Genomic DNA, 19,004 nt, shown 5'->3' on the forward strand with positions numbered 1-19,004 from the left:
AATATGCAAGTACTTTTACATCAAGAGAAACTAATGCGCTTTGTTCTATTTGCAGAACAGCAGGGAAGCAAATGATGTTCTGGCAATTTAATACAACAAAAATGTTTTATAACCTAAGAGTATACCACAGTTACAGTAATTTACAGTCATGTAAAAATAAACAAAGATGCACACTTTAATTTCACTGTCAAAAGTAGAAGCTGAGTTAAAAGAACCTGAAAACATGCTGAAGTAACTTCTACTTTTTATCTACACGAAAAACACAGACCATCAGCTTCAAATTAAGGGTGGCCGTGTTTCTTCATCATTAATTAAATTTCTGTTTTATTTTCTTATTTTGAAGTAAAAAGAAGAAATAAAAGAAAAAGTACCACTCGCACCATAAAACTCATTTTCTACCTTCTTTTTGTTTTGTTTTGAAAGTGACATTACTAAGGAGTTCAACGAATGTTTACAAATAATTATTACTTATTTCTTAAAATATGGAAAAATAAACAAACTGCTTTTTCTCTTGATAAAACATTATGCCACAGTGTAACTGTTTTGTTTAGCAGCTATTCTATTATTTACATAAGGAAGCGTATATGCTGCCTATGACACAGTTTCAGGCTTTTCTTCTGTATATTGCCATTTTTGAGAGACCATGAATACATCCAAAATGAAAGGGCTCTGACACATGAACACAGATGAAATTTCCATTGTCGAAGACACTTCTTCAAGATAATCCCTATTCCACTCCCATTCACTTCTTCAACAATTCAATTTCTATAAAATGTCAGAAAAAGAATCTGAGCCATGCATTAAACCAAACTGAAATACGTAAGACATAACCAATTTTCTCCTAGAAAATAAGTGGTAACCAAAACCTAATTTGAAGAGCAACCATTCATCAGAAACAGAACCTAGCATTATGATTTCAGTACATCTCATTTGTATATTCTAAATGCAAATTATAAACATGGGAAACGCCAAAGATCCTTTCATGAATACAGTTGGATCACAGCTTTAGCAATGGACAGATTCCAAGAAAATGCTTCGGAATGACCAGATACTACAACTATCAGAGTTGTGTACAAAGGGAGTGGAAAGGGAAGCACACAAACAATAAAAGATGACATTCTAATATTACCATAAAACCACATTCCTGTTCCAGTGAACAAAAGCACATTAGGGACACCATGAACACACAGATCTTAAATTCCACACCCCATGTATTTCCAGTTATCCAAATGTGTTCTGGAAACAACAGACTAGGAATAAAGAAAAGCTCAAAAACTGAACATACATCATGTCTTGGTCTAGAAGACAAAGTAGGAAAATAAGATATTTTCACATGTGCAACTTGGAAACTTACAAAATACAACATAAGCCTAGCAACCTTTACTCTGTTCAGCTCAAGCTTCTTTGCAAAACAGAAGTTAACAAAATAGTAGAATGTTATTTACAGACACAACGACTGTGTTTCAAGACCAGATCACCATATCAATTGAGAAGAAGAATAATTAAAAAATCCCTAATCACTACTGCATCACAACTGCAAAACTCATCACAACTACAAAAAAATATGCCAGATAACCAACACTTCTCCAGTCTTCAAAGAATTTAATTTCCTCTTCTGATATCTATTAGAGTTCACAATACAGGTGAGTTACATACTCAGAATATTGATGTACCTGTTATTCTGATTCAAAGGGCTAATAACACTCAACATTGAAAGTATATGACAAGACCAAAATACAGGAGATTTGTCTAAATGTACTAATATATCAAATTTACATAAAGCTTTCAGGTTGTTTCTGCCTCAGTAAAATAAAAACCCACTATTACTGCCCTGTCCCTTGCTGGTTTTCTAATTTTTCTCATTCTTATTTTCATTTGGCCTTACAAAGCATTTCAAACAGACCTTCTAAGCATGCTAAGCTACCACTGTCTTCTCAATATAAAACAGGGCAAGATTTAAGTCTTTGTAATAATTTACTGTGAATGTAAAGATGCAAATTCTGAAAAGTCAGCATGAATCACATTCATCTGTTCTGAAATACTATAGCTCTAACTGAATAATAACATCATAAGCACTGCTTGTTCATTATTTATTAGGTTTGCCCTAATAATTAAAAAATACCTTTTAATATGATCTTGAAGCTGGATGAGGCTTTCACAAGGACTAGATGATAACACAGTGGCTCATTATAAGCAGTAGCTTCCCACCAATCATTCAAAATGAGTTACATACAAAGCTCATAACTTCAGTAACTAACTTTTCTGCCTCTATTGCAGAATACCATCAGGCTCAACATGCCTGATGTTCTATTTGGCAACAGCCAATATCAAAGGCTAGAACAGTTTAACACCTATAAGCACCAAGAAAGATCATAAAGTTTGCATTGCAACACGAATTTTTCATCTAAAAATGTACTTTTTCTTGACACTGTGAGATTCTGTGAGTCTGCATATTCTGACTTAAGAAATCTGTTTCCAGTTGACTCTGTTGCTCGCTTTTGAATAGAAGTATACTACAAAAGGCATCCATCCCATGTTTTTCAGTAATTTTTTTTGTTTAATTTAATCCTTGTTATTCAAGACCTTACTATAAATAGCTGCTGATGGAGAATACAGATCAATACTTTTTCCTCCAAACATTTTTCCATAAAGAAATAGAAAATACAGAAAAGATTGTAATAAGATAATTTTCAAGTTCCTCAGAACCTTCACAATTCCTAAGTACTCATTCTAAAATTCATTATTTGGCTTTGTACATCTAAATGTAATTTTTATGTTATCAGATCTCTTCCTTCACATAAACCTGCAAGGAAGTTGCAAACTGAAACAGTCTGTACCTCAAATTTGAAGCTGAATGTCAGTCTCTTTCGTTCTACAGCTATGCCACTAAGAATCATACAAATGAGAAATGCAGTTTCCAAGTTGGTGTCATTTGCATTTTCTACAACCTATTCAGAATGTTAAAATGTTTCATACCAACCACTAGATGGCTCAAATATCTTTTTCCATTTTTATAAGCTTATGTAGTTAAAACAGACAGTAGGGTTTATATTCTCGATTTTACTACTTACAGGTACTCTATTATGCTGGGTAAAATCTCAGTTATGCTTAACAGCATGTATTTTTACCAACAGGTAACTCAGGAGACAAAAAGTTATCTTTTGTGCCATTTTATGTAACAGAGTATCTGACCTGAAAAATCTATTGGAAGCCAATCTCAAATGAAGGCACTAAACAGGTTCTAAAATGATTGCACTGCGTAACTATCATTCAGTGAAATCATAAGAGAATTTGTGAAGAAGGTATTTACCAGCTGGTAACAAATCCGTTATTAATTACCATATTAAACAATGAAATATAGCATGGACTTCCTAAAGCAGAATTTCTGCAGATATTTTTGTTGAAGAAAATGATCTAACGTAATGCCAAAAAACACACTAAAAAGAGGATACATTCCACAAAGCTTCTTAGCTTAACAGTGTCAATCCAGTGTGACATTCCAGCAAATGAGCTCTTGTTCTCTCCACCATGGCATAAATTAATCTGGAAGAGACCTGACTGTGATCCTCCCTGCCAGTAAGAGCAGGCTTTCCAATGTCTATTGTCTGTCTCCAAGGAGTGTATTTTGTTTTATAGAACAGTTCGGTTGGAAGAGACTATAAAGGACCACTGAATTCAGCAGCCTGACCACTTCAGCACTAACCAGAAGTTAAAGCACATTACTGGGGGCACTGTACAAATGCCTTTTGATCACTGGCAAGAATGGAACATCAACGACCTCTCTAGGAAGATGTTCCAATCTTTGACCACCCTCACAGCAAAGAAAATTTACTTTATTTTATTTTATTTTTTTTGACATCTGCAATTAAATAATGCATTTTATGGGAATTCTATTGTTGTAGATAACTTCATCTTAAGACAGCATTAGGAAAAAAATCAGTCCTTCTTGAAGATCTTACTTTAAATAAGAGGTCATCAGATGCAGGTTACATTAGAGAGGAATAACATACAAAATATAGGAGTAAGTAGTTCTCTAAAATACTGAAAAATTGTTGTTTCTTATGTTGTTACTGGAAAAAACCACACAGATCTAGAAAATTCAATCTAATTGACTTACATCAGCATCTTATGGAAAAAATGTAAATGTGGGGCTAGTATTAAATTTTCATTCATTTTTAATGAATATGAAGGGAAAGTAAATAAATATATTCCAAAATAGAAGATGAATTTTAGATGTTGAGTGCTAGAAATTTATAAGTACTAAAAAAAAAAACAACCACAAAACATTTTGATTACAGGTGGAATTTCATGTGGTACTTTGAGCTTTTTAAATGGAAGCATTATTTAAAGTTACCTGTCTACAGCATCTCATGTATGCATAGTTGATGTTTGAGAAGTCAATCTGAGTAGCAAAAGAAGTCAACAGTACAGAAAGAAAAATCAGACACCAAAAAAAACACCAAACCCCAAACCCTAAAACAATTTAACAAAGAATAATACAGAAGACTCTACTGAAAAATATGCTATTATATGAAAGGTAAGTATAGATCAACTTGACATTTTGCTAGAATCTAATCATCCTCTTCTTAAACACAGAACAGCAAATGAAATTTCAGATAAATGACAGAAGTGTATATGAGAACTATTTGCAGAGGAGACAGGAAGGAGGATGAATCAACGTGTATGATGTAAAAAGGAATTCTGCAAACTTTTAGTACGAGAATAAATGGGTATCCGCTCACACCAAGGAGAAGCTGTTGTAGTTCAAAGTTAATTTGCAGAACTCAACTTTGCAAGGTACCTTTAAATAAGCGCTCCCTAGAGTCATATAAAAGGATGTCATATTAACACAGAGGAGGAGAAAATCTCCATAACATAAAATAGGTGAATTGGTTGTCTTCTTTTTTCCTCTCTTTCTTCTCCTTCAGGCTACTGGCTAGCTGTGTAAGTAATCAAGTTTAGCAATAAAGTGCCCCAGAGGAAAAGATTTTAAAGATAACAACATTGAGAGGTTTCTTATAATGTTCCCTTTTAAGATACAGTAATAGCCAGAATTAAGTAGAGACTCATAGATTTAAAAACATTCAGGTTCTTGCTTCAGTACAGCTGTGATGTTTCTGGAGGCAGTTCAGAGTTGATTTTTCAGAAGTTAAACCACTGACAGAAAGAATATGCAATATCAGGCACAGAAACAGTGATGTAATTGTAAGAAGAGGAATTAGCGAGGGGAAGAAGATTGAGTTGTAGAATAAATGAATAAAGAGCACCAATGAATAGTGAAAAGAGACAACAGAGAGGGAAAGAGGTGTCCTACCATTTGCCTTGCTTGTATTTTTTTGTTTTGTCTTAGAAATTGAAGGCTCTTTAAACTCACTACTATATATACATTCACTGAGTGGGCTGAAAATTTACTGAGGTATGGTCTTCTGTTGAAAAATGATGATTTGATGGAAATGAAGTATTCTGTGGGAATGGTTGGTGGGCTGCCCAGCTGCTTTGCTTTGCTCTTGGCTGCTGGCCATCTTGCCTGCTCCCCCAGCTGCCTGTCATGTGGGCCTGCTGGCTCGTCTGTTGTATCCTATTTTAAGTATTTGTACATTCTAACAAATAAAACACCAAATCACCAATTAGAATCCCAATTAGCGATTTCTAGTAAACCAACTTCTGTCTTAATTAGAAAATCTTTTTCAGTAATAGTTGATATCTAACTAGCAACCATTAATCAATGATCTCATATTTCTCTGCTTTAAATAACAACCTTAAAAATTACATTGTAATACTTTGTATACTTAGAATAAATACAAATATTAAATAGATACATAAGCCATACATCCAAATTATACTATTCAGTCAAGCTACCCATTTTTAAATGTTAATGACTCATGTAAAAAAAACAAAACAACTCAAGAGTTGAAGCAAGTAGTATGATTTTTTTGCCCAAGGCTGATATTCAGCACTTTGTTCCAAATGTAGGATTTTGTTCAGTTTGCAGCTTACAGAACAAACTGTTTTCAACTAACGTTAATGAAGCCTGTGGAAATGACAAGCTTCTGCCTGCTGTCCGTTGGTTCCTTCTGTCCTTCTTTCTCCCACGTGTCTTTGTGTGCTTACACACAAACTGGAATTCCTCTGGTTTTCCTGGGGGAGCATCCTGAATGATGATATCGTGTCCGCACTGACATCTCTGCCAGGCAAGAGGAGCAAAAGCTTGCTTTAAAGTTGCATTGAAGGGTTAAATCTCTCTTCCCAGAGAAGAGAAGATGATTTACTACTGGCTGCTTTCTGCAATACACCTTGGTCTGGAGACTCTTATCCAGCAAATATTTTCCGTGATACTCCTTGAGATTTTAAGCTTTGAGACACATTACTTTCTATGAAACTGATTTGACGGTGGCTAACAGGTTCAAGACCCATGCAGCGAGGGAAAAAGAAAAAAAGAAGAAACACAGGCAAAAAGTGTATTCTTAGGAAATTTGGTTAAAAATTCCATGTATTAGAATTATACAGAATTAGAATTATTATTTTATTATATATTATATTATTCTATTAGAATATTAGAATTCAATATATTAGAATTCTGTATTCAGCTCTGTTGCAGTTACCGCCCAGCATGACATGAGGTAAGAGTCAAGACAACAGTAGACACCATAGACAGTTTTGCCTTTTAGTTGTCTCATTGTGTGTATTTGTATCACTTTGTAGTCACTCCTCACTACATTCAGCTCGTCCACTCCCATTTTCTGCAAAGCTTCTCAGGTAGAGCAGCTGCATAATTAATGATTTTAAGGCTTTTTTCCCTTGTGATTCATGATAGTGAATCTCCTGTAGTAAGAAAGTGACAGGGAAATAATGGTGTATCTTGTAAACTCAGTGGGACTCCTATTTTGCTGGAACAGGACAGAAAAAAAAAAAAAGGCAAATGAAGAATATAGCATTCCATGCTCCCTCTATTTCATCAAATGTTTTGAAGACTTACTGATTCATGAAAATAAGGTTTCATTATTTGTGATCAAGTGCTTAATCTGTTGTATTTCTTATATATCAAGTACATATGGAGCAGCTTTCTAATTGGTGAGAGAGCAACTAGAGATGTTCAAGAATGGCCATAAAAAGACAGGAACCTCTGAGCTACACTGAGTTTACTTAATATACTTAGACTGCTTTTACAGTAGTGCTATTACTAATGTATTATATAATATATATATCAAGTACTGCCATAACTTTGCAGTTAAGTTTACTGCGCCATGAGTAACTCCTGATGATTTAAAATTAGTTAAAAGCTCATATTGATGCAAAACAGTAGTAACTTCTTAAATTTTTTAAAACCCCCTGTGGTTGCCCTGCCTGAAATGCTGACATACGTATATGTGAAGTAAGGAAGATGCTTTTGTCAGTTTTCTTCTCCAGGTACTATTGGGTTTTTTTTGCAATAATTATCTTGAAAAGATAAAAACCTTGTGGTATTGTGGTTATTTACTAAGATATTAAACTAATGCATCTGTTACAAGTGCCAGAATATATTTTTCACGGGAATAATGACTTCTATATATTAATTGTTTTCACACTGCTGAGCTGCAAGCACAGGACCTTTAACAGTTTTAGACTGTTGTGATTATTCCTTAAGAAACAGAGCCTTAGCAAGTACGATTTATCTAGCTATATTTTAGAAATCCTTTATAAATCTAATCACTCTCAAGGTACCAGAAAATTTCTTGAAGACTCTGAATAAACTGAAGTTAATACCATGTTTGTAATATACTACTTGCAGGGATTTTTGTCTTTTTGCAGATGCCGGGAATGTGGAGAACCTGTTGATAGGCAGCTCTCTTTTTTCACCTATGAGAAAACCTCATTTGAACCCTCCCCGCTTCTGCCCAAATACTTCAGAACTGCTTAAGTTCTTTTCAATAACATCCAGCAATAGAACAAGGGATGCAAATTGGAATATGGAAAGTTCCAAAAAAACATGAAAATTAACTGCATTTTCAGGATGGCAGAGCACTGGAACAGGCTGCCCAGGGAGGCTGTTGAGGCTCCTTCCCTGAAGATACTCAAAACCTGTCTGGACTCCTTCCTGTGTAACCTACTGTAGGGAACCTGCCTTAGCAAGGGGTATGGAGTAGATGTTCTCTCTAGAGGTCATTTTCAACTCCTACAACAGTTCCAAATACAGTGAGCCTGTCAGTTCCCAAAGGCCTTTAGTTATTTATGCATAAGAGCCTGAGTGGCATATTTCATACAGTATGTGCTCTCCAGGGAACTCACTATATTCTGAGTAGCGTCAGGATCAACTATTAGGGACCATAGTGTCAAAACTTCAGCTTTTTTTTTCAGCACAGAAATAAACAAATTCACATACTTGGAACATAAAAGAACTGTTATTTTGCTTTGAGCGGGTGGCTGACAAACCCTGTGACTATTGAACATAACCTAAGGTGCAAAATCTTGCATTCCTAGTAAGGCTTCCCTAAAAAGCAGTGGCCCCATGCCCACACGTGTTCTCTGCAGAGCCAAGTGATCTATGCGGCTCACGCTGCAAGTTCCATGAGGACTTGAGAAGCAGGGAAAGCGGCCCTTGGAGTCCTGCTGGAAGCAACTTTAATATGTTAAAGACTTGGATTCCTGGCAGTAGCATGCAAATGGAAAGCAGTGAGTAGTCTTATAAATGTGCTGACCTTCACATTTTTCCATACTCTTCCTTCAGACTTTTGCTAACCAACTGCAAGGAGACCCTGTTGCTCCTGTAATGCTTTTTATTTATAGATTTTTTTCATAGTATGGTAGGATATGCTCCTAAGTTTTGTTTAAATATTGTTAAGCTTTTAATAAACAGCATTATATTACTTCAACTACACTAGCTCTGACATTTCACTTCTCCATGATTGCATAAATAGGATTTCACTCTCTTTTTCCAAAAATTCATTGTAAGTTTCATAGATGTTTTCATTGTACTAGTATAGGCTCAATGAGCTACACACTTCAGTTGCATTCCACTTTTTTACTTGCACATTTGCACTTGTGGGGAGAAACTACACATTGAACTTGACTGGGAAACAGATCTAGTCAAAAATAATCCTGATTTATCTGGATATTAATAATTCGGATCATTTCTGGCAGCCAGTGGCTATAGCACTCTAGAAATGGTAGCACTGGCAAAGATGTGAGAAGTAGTGCTAGACAGGGACTGGTTCTAAATCAGCAGTGCTACAAAACTATGACAAAACCATTCCTCTACTTTTTCAAGCTGCAAGGTCTCAACTCAGTGTTGGTGATAGGTTGCTCTGAGTCTTTAGTTTCCTCCTCTAGATGATAATGCCCATGAACACTTCTAAGCATAACTTCTTTGTCTATTTTTGTCTTTATAAAACACAAAATTTGAATTAATAACTAGGTCTCAGCTGCTGGTGGCAGATCAAGTCTGCTACTGGTGAAAATATCTTTACACAGATACAGTAGTTGCACATTTCTAGATTCAGTTTACGATAGCACTTTTTCTGTCTAAACATGAACATTTTTCACAAAGTTTGTATCCAAAAAATGCACCTGTTTTGTAACTTGTGTTGATAGATAAGGTGTTACTGTGGTGATCTAATCTGATGTCTTTATGCCAGAAGCCTTGGCTACGTGTTTGAAGTTGGAGAAAAAAGCTTAACTGTGAATTTGGCCTGGAGAGCAGAGCACAGGCAGTGTTGCACATGTATTTCCATGTGCAGCAACAGAGGGGTTATAAACCAGCTATTTGGGTTAACAGAGACATTCAGTGAGAGGTGGGTTACTTCTTTCTCAATTTCTTAAACAAAACAAGACTGAAAAGTCTTCAACATGTGTATTCAGAAAACATGTTCAGTGACACAAAGACCATATCAGCCTAGCAAATGGCTGCAGTCTCCCTTGTCCACCTCAGCTCCTTCAATTAGAGAATCCTGCTGTCTATGCAGCATGCATAGGGTGGATGGAATAAAGCAAGACATTTGCTTCATTTAATTTCATTGCAGTGAAGTGGGAGTTACTACACCAATAATTCAGTACAACTCAGTTTTATGAGTGTATGAGTATTTTGTTAAACTCAACTTCATTCAGAGTTCTGTGCTGGCAAATATGGCCAATCATCCTTTCTAAATGCAATGCCTAACAAAGTGACTCAGGAGTAGAACTATGCTTCTGGATTTAGAGTAGTTCAGCAACTCAGTCCAGCAAATTGCTGCTCATCTCACATTTGACTGACACAGTACAGAGACAGGAATCTTTGTTCCACTTACCACAAAATAATCCTCTGTCAACATGGAAGGTCATATTCTTCCAAATAATTGGCAAACTGTCAACTACTTTTTTTCAACAGCCAGAACAGATGAGTTACCATGACAAGGAGCAAGACGATGCTCCAATACCTTGGTGGTTCACTGTGTTCCAGTCAAAGAACAAAGCAAAGTCATTCCTGGTATCTGCACCCTGAACTGGAGACAAGAACATCTGAAGACACACACACATCTCTTAGTTTATACGTATATGCTGTGAGACTGGGGGGAAAAAAAAAAATGAAAAAAAAAAAAAATGGCAAGAACTAAAATCCAAAGAAGAGATAAAATCAATGTTTAAAGAGGTTAGTTAACAGTGAACATAAAAAGATACCACATAAATCTGAATTTGGATGACTATGTCAAATACCAGAATTAGTAAAAGCACTCAATACTAGAAGTAAAAAAATAATCTAAAATATCAACTGTCTTTCTTTAGACACTTTTATTTTGCATCACTTCTCCAAAGCAGCTTGTGATATTCATTCTCATTTCAAAACTACTTGTCTTCTTGTAGCATCATGTATCCAGATTTGTCTTGAACTCAGAAATGACATTAATCATCTTTGCTTCAGTCTGCTCTTCAATCTAAGCCTAGCTCAGAAGTATTCTCCAGCAAGAAGTATCTGAATGCTCTCTTTCTATAAGAGGAAGTGTTATAGCCGTCATGATCAAGGAAAGCTTTTAACATCCATGCACAGGAAGGGGACTATTCAGCCTGGACTAGAGAAACCCTTAGGGATCCTGGCAGCAGCCTTCCAGTACCTGAAGGGGGCTTGCAGGAAAGCTGGGGAGGAATTTTTTATAAGGGCACACTGCAGCAGGATAAGGGGAAATGGTTTTAAACTGGAAGAGAGGAGATCTAGACTAGATAATAGGAAGAAATTTTTTACTGTGAGGGTGGTGAGACACTGGAACAGGTTGCCCAGTGAGGTTGCCCCCTCCCTGGAAGCACTCAGTGCCAGGCTGGGTGGGATTCTGAGTAAGGTCTACTGGGAGGTGTCCCTGTCTACAGCAGGGAAGTTAGAACTAGTAGATCTTAAAGGTCCCTGCCTGAGAACAGCGAAGTCAAAGTACCTACCAAATGAGCTTTTCTTCCAAATTCTATTGTAAGTTCCAGACAGAAGGCTCTGTTTGCCTAAATTCTGAGATGAAAAACAGAACTGAGACAGAGTTATAATGCTCCATTATGAACTAGATGGATGACTTCACTTATGTTATTATATTTTTATGGATTTCAGAGACAGAACAGGATAAAGTGTGCTGACATCCTTATACAGCTCCACAGAGTAATTTGCTCTAGACATCGTTCAGTGATTGTATTTCATCAGAAAACCATCCTTGTTTTCCAAAATGGAAATAGTATGTCACCAAATGGAAATGTAACTCAAACTCCTGAGTAGGTAGTGAGTGATGGGAAGCTTAAAATAAAAAATAAAAAATAGAGTAATATGAACTTCTAGAGAGTTACTGTGGAAGTTATGGTTCAGAGTATCTTCATTCATTTTCAACAATTATTTTAAGTCTTCCCCTACCAAGGATACATTCCCCAACCTCCAGCGATTTGTCGTTCAGAGGACTCTAAAACCAAATAAAATGTCTTAGTATTTGATTCCTCTTAATGGATTTTTCTTCCCTGAATTTGTCAACTTGCGCTTTGAAATCATTAGAACACTGGAAGTCTGCAGCATTATGCAAAACTGACGCAACTTTCAACGAAACCAGAAGCTGCAATAAGCCAAATTTCCTACAGCTCAGTTAACAACAGAATATAAAACACCACCATCAGCATCAGTTCTGTTGAAAGAGATTCCTCTTTCTCTGCAACCATTATAGATTTCCATCCCTCAGTTATAATGAAAATAGTAATAGCAAACTACAATCAGTTTATGTTCCTCATTCCAAAAATAACAATCAAGTCAATTGCATAGATGACTGAACACCATCCCCCAACACACATCTATTTTCTTTTAAACATGTATCAGATGCTGCTTTTGCTTTATCTACTCCTTCTACAGTGCTTACCATGGCCGGAATACTTTTTCCAGCTTTCTTAGTTTCATTAAGAGTTCACAAAGTTGGGAACAGATCTTTGTCTAGTCCCAAGAGCCAGAGCCCAAAAGATTAATAAAACAAATGGATCCCAATTTCACTGGTAGGGAGGAGAGAAGAAAAACAAGAAAAATCCTCAAATCAAAACAACAATCACATAACTCACAAACAAAACACATGTTATACTGCATCTATGTAGTTATGATATCTAATAATAATGATATTGTTATCTTTCTGATGAGCCTGAGAATTCAGAAAGAAGCACCTAGAATAATTCCTTAAATGATGGGTCAACGGAGAAAGCAAAAACTCTTAGCAGTAAAGCTAAGCAAAGACGACTGAATGAGTAAGGAAACCAGGAACATTTCTTTTGTCTGATTTTATCAGATAAAATTTAATCCGATAAAATTTAAGTCTTCCAGCCTAGCAGAATAAATAACAGGCTTAGGAAGAAAAAACAAAGTGGAAGTTCTTAACTGCCTGCTATTTCCACCATATCTGAGATTCTGAGATGTTACATCTCTCATCCCTGGAAGTGTTCAAGGCCAGGTTGGATGGGGCCCTGAGCAGCCTGGTCTTGTATTAGATATGGACGTTGGCGGTCCTGCATCAAGTTGGAACTTGATCCTCAAGGTCCCTTCCAACTCAGGCCCATTTTGATTCATCAACTCCATTATTGCAGTGAATGAGTCAAAAAAAAAAAAAAAAACAAAAACCAAAGAATAAAAAGACACAGCAGGACAAATCACTTGTACAAAATTAACTGATATTACACTGTAACCCAGCAAAGTGGATATGGGCAACAGGCTAATATTTCCCCAAATTCTTCTGAATACTACCAAGTCCCTATTCACTTAGTGCATCTTTTCAAGCTACATAAGAACAGGTGAGCAAGTTCTCTAAGTAGCCTCTTCGCAACATAAATTAAGAAATACAGCACAGAGAACGTGAAGACTCAGTGGTTTCATCACTACCAGAAGGTGAGAAGGCACAAGAGACTTGCTGAGCCAGTGCAAGAACTGATTCCCATTTCTTCATTAGACATCCATCCTTCTGACATTGCTTCAGACAGTATGGTCACAATCAAGCAGCTCTAAAGAGCATTTCATGTGATTTGCCTTTTCTTCAAAATGGGAGACTTATTAGCATCACATCACTCATGGACTCTTTAAGAGAATCCAAGCTCTGCATCCCCAAACCTTCCCACCCATAACTTTCTCCATCTACATGCACTACATCCACTTGCACTTCAATCACTCCTTCCCAGTCCCCACAGGAAAGAGATTTTGAGGTCTGTATCACTCTGAAAAAAGGAAGCAAACAAGGGGCTGAAATATTACCAAGGTAACGCTGCACCAAATGCAGCGGCAGAACACTTTCATCAGATATGTGCTTGAAAAAGGATTACAAAAATCAGAGCTGAAATTTCAGTTCAGGAGAGTTATTTGTGTCTAAATCTAAAGAATTTCTTTTTTTCTCTTAAAGAAAGAATGTAAAAATATTTATTTCCAAAGAAAAGAAATGCTATTCGTTATTGATACACAACATCTACTTATGTTTCAGCAGGAATGTACAAACTAGAAAAAGTGGAGTGCGTGTTGTTTTTACCTTTTCTATGCAACTTAAGAGCAATCAAATGAACATATGAAGGAATTCTATTACTTTTATGGTTCTGCAAACAACGCAATACTTCTGAAATGGCAAACATCACAGTCATTGTCAATATACTTAACAGTCAAATAATGTTCTCGCCTACTGAAGACTTGTCCCCCATTCAAATCAGAGCTGTTCTACTCAACTAAACGTGCCTCTCTCCCAGCAATCTAAACTGATGAGTTTCTTCATTGACACACTTCAGTATGTCTCATTCTACATTCTCATCATAAACTGCAGAATGGAAGCATGCTATTATTCTATCGGTAGATGAAGGATGACAGGTTTTTAATGCACAAAGGAAAGTTCTGCAATAGGAGAATTCAACACGCATGAAAAGCTTTACTGAAGGTACTTTTCCATCAACCCTGATGATACTTATGTCATTTCCATCCAGAATATTTGGACATCTATACAGATCATGCATATGGGGGGACAACAACATTCCTGCTGAAATTCCAGGCTGAAGCATCACCATTAAAAATGTTGTATTATTTGGAAACTGATATAATACCTAGATGGGGGAGGGGTTACTCTGAGATGTTGTCTTGCCTTCTCCCCCTCCTGACTCAAGCAAAGTTTCTCTTAGCACCCAGAACATTAATGGTAAATCACAGATTTCTTGGAGTGTTTTTTTCTTATTCTTATTTAGTGCAAATGCATAATATTTTAGAAGTATAGCAACATGTACACTCCACAAAGTCTAATACCTGTTGTGACCCAAACAGGTAACTGGTTAAGATATGTTCAAGGATGGATTCCTCAATACAGTTACAGGGGCAATTTATCAGATTTACCGGGAGATCAAAAGCAACATGTCAAAATTTATTAGTTAAATTGCCTCATTCTTTTTCAGACTTTACACCTACTCCATTCGTATTGAGCAGAGGGAACATGAGTGCCTTTCATTTTTGTTAGATAAATCTTTTAATGAGAGTTAGTTATTAGAATCATGTACAATTTTACTTTACACAAAATTAGACATGCTGCATTATTTGTCTGCATTAACAGCAGTGGCATGGGACTAAGAATTCAGCATTCTTGACGGCAGACAGGCAGAATTTCATACAGATATACCCTAAAACAAAAATTAAAATCAAGCAAGCAAACAAAAGCAACAACAAAACCAAAGCTGCAAGTCTTAAGATGTACCATTCTTTAAGTATTACTTGGTTAAAGGTATCTTTTCTAAGCTAGTGATCATTTAGATTAAAAGCCTTGCATGTCGTATTGAAGTTTTGATCTCAGAAGACTCCTCTGGGGAAACATTTCAAGTGCATCTCCTCACACAAAATACTCATTCCATTAAAAAAAAATGAATATATGTATTAAAAATTACTTTACAAATAAAAAACAAAGGGTTTGAATGAACATTTAGTGTCCAGATATCATAATCTTACTGCCCTTTCCAACTTTTGTTTCAGGAATCTATCTGCTTCAGTAATTCTTAGTGGTCCTGTACCATGGTACTGTTTCAATTAAACTAAGCATTTATAGCCTATTAAAAAAATAATTGAAGTTTTGATGAATTATGTCTAAAACCTCTACTAGATATTTTGAGGTTACAGAAGAAAATAAAACAGTTGTGAGTCAATGAAATGGAAAATTGCTCGGTTTTATAACAGACCCTCTGAGATGCAAAATGTTCTCTCACTTGTTATCAATGTGTCTAGTAATTGCTTTTTGTCCAACTTCTTAAAAAGGGGGAAAATTGACTTAGTCTGCAAAAAAGGGACAGCAAAGCATCCAAAGTTAAAGCATCATTTTCCATTGTTTTCCTATTTTGTAGCATTAAGAAAACAGAAAAAAAGCCATCACATTTTGCCAATCAGTAGGGAAATCTAAGAGACAAAAAGAAGTTATACAGGAATACTTAAGACGAGCACCAGGTCAAGTTCAAAAATAAACATGTTTGGTCTTACTTTTAGATCTCCAGAGAAAAAAAGTTTTACTACTAAGTGTTTTAGCCATGAAGTTACAAAATACCCTTTGTCACAATTCTACATATGTTTAATTATAAAACAGCGCTGTAAAAAATTAACTGGTGCTACATTACACTGAAGGTGTACATGTCAAAGAACACTGTAAAATTGCTTTCTGTTATAAGTCAACAACTCAGCGAAGACTTCTGTCAGAATTAGGGTAGTACGGTTTGTCTGTGGTTGGACTTAATGATCTTTAGTGTCTTTTCCAATGTGAGTAATTCTATGATTCTTTGTCCATGAGAAGCACACACAGTTATTCAGTCTCACTTTCCTGGGCCTTCTCAACAGAAGTTGGTTTTTGTTATTGTTTTTTGTTTGTTTCGTTATTTTTGTTTTTAAACATCTGCATGGCTTTAGATTCTCCTCAAGCTGAGAAACTTGCAAGGAAACTATGATTTGCAAACATGATATCAAAAGTCAATAGACACGAAGAAGGCCTAAGGTAAAATCATGAATTTACACAGGAGTTCTAACATCCAGTAAGCAGAGGCAGAGAGTGCCTGATGGCCACTTTCCATTCACACACTCACAATAACATATGCTGCATGTACATCAGTAGTGCTGTCCTCATATTCTCTCATAATCTATCCTCAGTACTTTGGATTTGACTAAAACACTGTCTAGAAAGCTACATACTGACTCCACAACTACAAAGACATATGTAACAGACAGCTAATGGGAGCACTGCAGAGAACCAGCACGTAGGAGCTTCCTGCAGGCATGACCTACAATCAAGAACATTACCTGCCCACCATCTACGTCAGCCTGCAGCTTCCTATGCAGCTCAACCTAGTATGTACCTGCACCAAAAAGTGTTATTCATTCAAAATCTCTGTTGTAACATCAACAGGTATACAATTCTAACAGTATGTGAACACATGCCTACCTGCAAAAACAACAAAAAAAAAAAAAAAACCAAAAAAAAAACCAAACACATCAATGTACTTCCAATTGTCAAACCAAAATGGGGTTAACGATAACAGCGCTATATCAAAGCAGAGAGGACCCCATGAAAGTAGTTAACAACCAGGCTCTTCAGCAAACTCCTCCCCAGAATCACTTTAGCAAGCAGTGAAACCTTTCCCAGCCCCACATGGGGAAGAAGAGAAGGAGGGAGGGGAAGCTTTGATCTACCTCAAGGAACTGTGTCAATGCAAGAGACGCACATATATTGCACTTACACATTCACTCTTTCACGTACTGAAATTGGTTAAGACAGCACTAATAGAACCCAGATGCTACATGGAAGAGTTCATTGTCATCAACTGGATTATAATACAGCCACACAAGACGATTAAAATAGCTTTTTCCAGGTGCCAGATATCTCCCACCACGTTCAGATAAAATAAAAAGCATCTTACTCCTTGCTGTTCTAGTCCTTTCCTCCTTAGAACGTGTCAAAACTGATAACCATGGCAGACACTTAACACTTGACATCTATTTTCTCGGCAGCATCAAAATCTACAAATTGGATTTCTAGTTGTTGCCTCCCTCTCCTGAGCTGCCCTTCCTATCTGTTCATCCTCCGCAGTCCTCCTCACCTCCCCCAAAATTTCTGACACAGGAGTTTTAAAAAGAAATACGAATGAAGTACACTGCACAGAAGGCAGATTTATTTTAGCACAGACATAAGAAACATTGGAAAAAAAAGTACTTGAACTAAAGAGCTCTATTAGGTTCTCTCAGCTTTTACCCAAGTTGAGATATTTACTTTGCCAGTAAAGTCAAATATTTTTTAGCAGAGTGAAGACACCACAGTGCCTGTGACAAACAAAAACTGCAGTAACACAGAAATCCTGCACTGATCTGCACGTGCCCAAAGAGATTACTGATAAAAGTGGCCTGTTTTAAGAGTATGTGACATAATGTAATGCACCTCTATCAAAATTACCCATACAAATAGTATTTCCTAGGAAGTAAGTAGTGTTTCACCCTGGAGAATGAACATCCTTCTGGTCAATAGCAAAATACAGCTTCCTCCCAATCTTTCACCTTTCACTTCTGTGCCTATAACATGGAAATAGATTCTAAATACAAGTTATTTTCTTCTATCTTTGTTTCACAGAATCAAAATAAATCGCCTCCCATACTAGCAACGAAACAACATCAAATATCATACATCAAAAGACAGAAATAAGATCTGGTAAAAAAAAACAAACAAACAACTGTGACCATGAAAAATTCTATTAAAAACAAAGATTAATCACAGAATGAATGTATTATGGTGATCATCCATTGACGGAACAAACACCAACCTGATGCACCAGTGAAAACCCAAAGAAGCACACACTAAAAATGCTAAGAAAGGAGGCCAATGCACACCCAAAGCAAACGCAAAAACTCTCACAAAAACTCTCACAACCCTTCTAGAAGTGTTCTATACATAAAGAGAAAAAGGACAATAATTTCAACCACAACAATTTGCAGAGAAACACTAAATCATTTCCGATATGCTGCGCAAGTTTCTAAGACCGCTCCTGCCTGTTTTCAAACCTGTCTTATATAACAGCCCTCGTGATTCAGCAATCTCCACAAATTTCTCAGTACTTTCACACAGCTCTCACCACTGCTCACAAATACCACCCTTTCTTCACACCCTTCTCTCCCCCTTTACCATTAGAATTTCCAACAGCTTAATTGATCCCCAAAAGAATTCAAATCATTTGCTTTTTTAATACAGGATCTTAAAACAAATGTTGTAAAGTGAGGAAACACAACTGGGGGTTTTTATTGTTTATTTTAATGCATTTGCAAATAGCTGTCAATTTTTAAATTTATAAGAATAGCACATCATTGGGTGACCAAAAATATATTGCAAACTCAGCGTTCTTGTAGATACAAGATCTTAAGCACAACAAGAAACAAGAAATGTGCTCAATGCAGGGAAGGATGGGGATGCAGTCCAGTCAGCTTTCTGCTACAAAGTCCAGACCAGCTTCACCATCCATTAAGAAAGAACTCTAGTTAGTTTGATTTTTAATCGGCTTCACCAAAAAGATGCTTCAGTTGAAAAAAAGCT

General features: G+C 36.3%; 1 protein-coding gene across 1 annotated transcript in view; it reads right to left on the bottom strand.

Annotated features, from left to right (window-relative positions):
- KDM6A (lysine demethylase 6A) overlaps window positions 1-19,004 on the bottom strand; it is a 142,925-nt gene that overhangs the window by 78,837 nt on the left and 45,084 nt on the right. The window lies entirely within an intron of this gene.

Source organism: Coturnix japonica, chromosome 1, assembly GCF_001577835.2.
Source record: "Coturnix japonica isolate 7356 chromosome 1, Coturnix japonica 2.1, whole genome shotgun sequence".
In the NCBI taxonomy this organism is placed as follows: Eukaryota; Metazoa; Chordata; class Aves; order Galliformes; family Phasianidae; genus Coturnix; species Coturnix japonica.